General features: G+C 42.0%; 1 non-coding gene across 1 annotated transcript; it reads right to left on the bottom strand.

Moving 5' to 3' along the window:
- Positions 1-2,547: 2,547 nt before the first annotated feature.
- LOC145983500 (U6 spliceosomal RNA) lies at positions 2,548-2,649 on the bottom strand. The gene has a single exon (XR_014441257.1). It is a non-coding gene; the product is annotated as a U6 spliceosomal RNA (small nuclear RNA).
- Positions 2,650-4,817: the final 2,168 nt, after the last annotated feature.

The following is a 4,817-nucleotide window of genomic DNA, read 5'->3' as shown; positions in this document are numbered from 1 at the left end:
TTACAAATTTTAGCAATAAATCATTATATATGTTCCTTAGTTTCACTTTTCATAGTTACAGCTTTAGTTTATTACTTACTGCGTTATCTCCTCATATTATTTCAGGCTACAAATGTGTAAACACATTAAATTCTCACATTATTTGCGGAGAAGAAACAACTAGGTCTTACAATTTTTTCTTCTGTCTGCGGCATCTATGACGTCTATGGCATACAGAAGAAATCTACAACCTTGGTGGCAATGAAGTTCGACCAGAAAGGAATACGTGATTAAATGCACAGAGGCATAGGCGGTGGAATGGGTGACCCGCAGAAGTGACGCATGTGTGTAAGAGGAGGCGTGTGAGCAGGCAAGAATCGTGATCCCAGCATGTTGCACCCAAGGTCACGTAAAGAACAAAAACGGGGAACTATACGCGTGACATTGAACTTCGACCAGGCACCACACCCATACGGAAAATTCCAGATAGTGGCGCATTCGACGGAAGCATGACGTCACGGACACGATAAGGGAGTCCGCCGTATATAAGCGCGTGCTGTGCACCGAGGAACCGCAGTGCATCATCACTATGGCCATGGCCACCATCGAGTCTCCGTGAGGAGAAGAGTGGTGGAGTTGCAACGGGATGGACTCAGTGAACGGGAAATAGGGCGCCAACTGAACTTACCCAAGTCAACCGTCCACTGCATCATCAAACACCACCAAAATACGGGTACTACAGAGCCAGGTAAGGCCTCCGGTCGGAAACGCCTGCTGAGCGTGCGTGACCTACGGATATTTAGGCGCTATATCCAGACCAACAATCATGTTTCTGTGGTCGAATTACGACTGTGGACTCGAGAACGCTTTCACATTGAAGTGTCAACCAGAACCATTCGCCGTTACCTACAGCGATGCGGTTACCGAGTGTACAAGGCGAAACGTAAACCCTTCCTTTCCATGTTGAACAAAGGCAATCGACTACGGTGGGCACGAATGTACCGGGGATGGACATTTCGGCAGTGGAACAGGGTTTTGTGGACGGACGAATCCATTTTCAATGATGTGTACGGGAAAATACGGAAAACAGTCATTTGTCGGAGGGAGGAACAGAATGAAGCAAAATGTTATGCACGTCGGGTACAGAAACCTGCGTCAGTGATGGTATGGGGATGCATGACGGCATCTGGGGTTGGCCCACTATACGTCTGTGAGGGCATTGTGAATGCACACGCCTATACACGCATACTGGAGCGGCATCTTCCCACAGTGCGAAGGCACCTGTTCCACAGGCGGCGTCTCATCTTTCAACACGACAATGCCAGGCCTCATACAGCGCGGCTGACAAGAGAATGGTCGACTCGCCATCACGTGCGAACTCTGCCATGGCCACCATCGAGTCCCGACCTCTCACCCATTGAGAATGTGTGGCGTGTTCTTAAGCGACGTGTGCAACAAAGGGGACCCACGACAGTGGCTGCTCTTATAGCCTGCCTGCAGGAGGAATGGCACCGCATCGATGTGGAATACCTTGAACGACTCGTCCGCAGCATGCCCCGACGCATTGCCACAGTTATTCGCCGACGGGGCGGCGTCACACCGTGGTAAACAGGATACCCTCTAACAGTGGTCGAACTTCAATGTCACGTGTAGATTTACGAAAATGTTTTATTTTGTGTGGACACCATACATTGCTGCGTTTTGGCGGAAATTTATGTTTTCCTTTGTTCCATGTAGCCTGCTGAATAAATTATGTTCAGCATATGCATGTGTTCTCCTTCTTTCACAACGCACTCCTATATTTGTGACTGGTCGAACTTCATTGTGACTAAGGTTGTACCATTGTAGAACCTTAGGGGGAAATGTAGATTCGAGCAGGACTCGAATCTGGTCTCCTGAATGCTCTGTAGGAAGTCTGAATGACACGCAGGAGTCACGTGTTCGATCCCGGTGAAGTGTGTAGAACGTAGAAGAAGAAATCGATGAACAATTTGCTGTAACAGGGGTGGAAGGGGTGACCTTCCACGTAGTACACCCAATTGTCAACCTCACTTCCACGTAGTACACCCTGGACTGCTTTTTGCAGACAAACGAGGCTCTGGCGACTGGCTCTGTGGTAAGTAAAATTCTGTGTTGTCCTGTGTTTTGTCCTTGTGTGTGCTGAGTGCCCCTTTGCAGCCTCAGCTTTTAACCGAAGTCAGAATGTTTTCATATTTTAATTACACGATATTACAGTTGTTATTTTAGTTCTGCTAAGGGGCTGGACCCCGCATAATGTGATGGGTGTAAAATAGCCTAAGTGCTGACGTACCCAAAATTTTAAATTCAAATTCAAAATTTGCTGTAACAATATGAATGTAAACCTGATGTCCAGATTTGCTACTGACAGTCGTTTTTTCTTTCCACTGGTATCATACTAAAAGAGACAGCACGTTGTGGAAACGGTAATTCTTTTTTCCATTTTGGTTATTTGGAATTTGATACGTTTGTCTGTAGGGATTCGCTGTTACCACATTTTGTTTTGCCGGACTTGACGTGGCAGTGTTTGCAGAATTTGCGCTGAGCGTTTTATATGTGGAACGCTTCACGATTGTGCACGTCATCCTTGTCCAGGAGTCATGCTGCTCTTCTCTATATCGTTCCAATTTTAATATATTAATATATGTACCGCCGAAGCGAGTATCTGGGGTGAACCTCAGATATATAAGACTATCAAAATATCACATATATGGAAATGGTAGAATTTATATTTAGCTTGCCTTAAGATTTCTTGGCTCATTCTTATAATAGGCCATATGTATTCCTACATTGACAATCTTATAGTACAGTGTCTCTCAAAAGTTTTAGGACAACGACATTTTAAACTAGGCAACCCAATTTACACAAGCCGTTGGTGGGTTGCGTGCAGAGTTAGGCTCAATTTCAGGGTTGCCACATGCACAATATATATTTATAAAATACGCGAAAGAAATATAAACAAGTATTATTGTATAAAATTATTAAAAATATCACTATTATATCGCAAATGACAAAATTCTTTCTGAAAGAAAAAAATAGGTTTTCTAGTATTTCATCGCTGATGAGTCTACAGTAAGGAAAAGAGGTGAGAAGAAACGAAAGGTTACAAAGGAGAGGAGAAAGCGAAAGGAGAAGAGGAAAAGTTGAGGAGAGAAGAAAGAGAGGATAGACGAGGAGAGGAGATGTAGTGAGGAGAATGGAAAAAGATTCGAGGAGAGATGAGGAAAATAGAACAAAGAAGAGAAAAGAGGAGGAAAACGAGACGAGAGGAGAGGAGGAGACGAGAAGAGGGAAGTGGAGAGTAGAGTAAAGGAGAGACAAGGAGAAGAACGAAAAAAGAGAGAATAGTGCAGTGGAGTCGGAAATCTAAGACAGGAAAGGAGATAAGAGGAGTGGAGAAGAGCGGGATGGAGATAAGATGCGAGAAAAGTAGGGAAGGCGATATGAGATAAAAGCATAACAGAAAGAGGGGAGAGAAGAAGGAGAAGGAACTGGATAGAAGAGGTAGTTGCAGAAAATATCCTCTGAGCGTCAAGAATGGATGCATTGGTCAAATTATCGACATGAAACATTCAATAACATTTTGAAATGTATTGGAGAATATATTAGATCGGTGCGAAATGCCTTTTGGCTGAGTTCAGAGCAAGTTAAAATCTTCCATGTAAGATCTTTGATTTTACCTGCGATTACACCACTAAAAAAATGAACGTAATTTTTAATAATTATTCAATTTTTCTCCACTTCTCGGTTCGTTGAAATGGAGATTTTGTAATTCAATATTTCCCTTCCCCCCATCGTTAATTCCAAACGGAATCATTCCGTTTCACACGGCGTGGACAATGAACACAATGGTATATGTCTAAAACTTACGAAAATTTTCTGCCTCCGGAAGGGTTTGAACCTACGACCGTCGCATTGACAATCCTGAACGGTAGCCACTACCCTACAAGCTTTCGCTCCTTAAACCAGATAGAAGAACAACTACACCACGCCTTTACCTTCGAATGAAACCACATATCTTCGAGAAATAATTTTCGAAGTGATTAAAAACGAGAATATTGGTAGTTGTGAAAATGCGAATTATTTCTTCTAACTTATTATTGTGATTAGACATTATTAATGGAAAATATCTAGAGGCTTGAACATTACAGGACGATGTTCTTTTCCTGTGATACTGTAACAGACAAGATGCTTGTTTACTGATGCAAGTCTTGTGTCCAGAACAGTCTTATGAAATGTATTTGCTGTTGCGTAAGTTAACACGAAATAATTACACCGTGTGCGAACTACTAAATCTGCGCAACGTTATACGTAAACAGGCGGAAAATTGATTCATAATATCATCTCACATTTGACAGTATGAGTCAAGAGAGACTCGTGGGACACTGTGTTAAGGTGCTGGACTAAATCGTAATTTTTCTTCCTCGAAGAACAACAATTTCTATGGAAAGGCAACAGTTATGCTCTTTCTTATTTCTTTTAAATGCTTACACTTTCCTTTAATTGGGTTAAAAATAAATAAGATTATTGCTTGCATTTCTGTCATTGACGTAGACCAGGTCCTTACGCAGGATTTATTTGAGGGAGGGTCCAGACAGACAGACAGATATTACAAAATAGTTCAAATAGTGCGAGCGCCATTAAAAAGTCATGATAATTACATGTTTAGAAAATAATATATTTATAAATTAAATGTTGCGTACTTAGAATTATTCATAAAATAAAGATCATGTCTAATTGTGAGTTAACAAAAAAAAAAACAATAATAAAGAGACATTTTCGCATCACGATTGCAGTTCGAAAAAGTCAGGACAGGGATT

The sequence above is a fragment of the Lepisma saccharinum genome, unplaced genomic scaffold (assembly GCF_977018435.1).
Source record: "Lepisma saccharinum unplaced genomic scaffold, izLepSacc3.1 HAP1_SCAFFOLD_1104, whole genome shotgun sequence".
Taxonomy (NCBI): domain Eukaryota; kingdom Metazoa; phylum Arthropoda; class Insecta; order Zygentoma; family Lepismatidae; genus Lepisma; species Lepisma saccharinum.
Note: the sequence above shows the minus strand (reverse complement) of the source record. Positions and strands in the feature narration are given on the sequence as shown.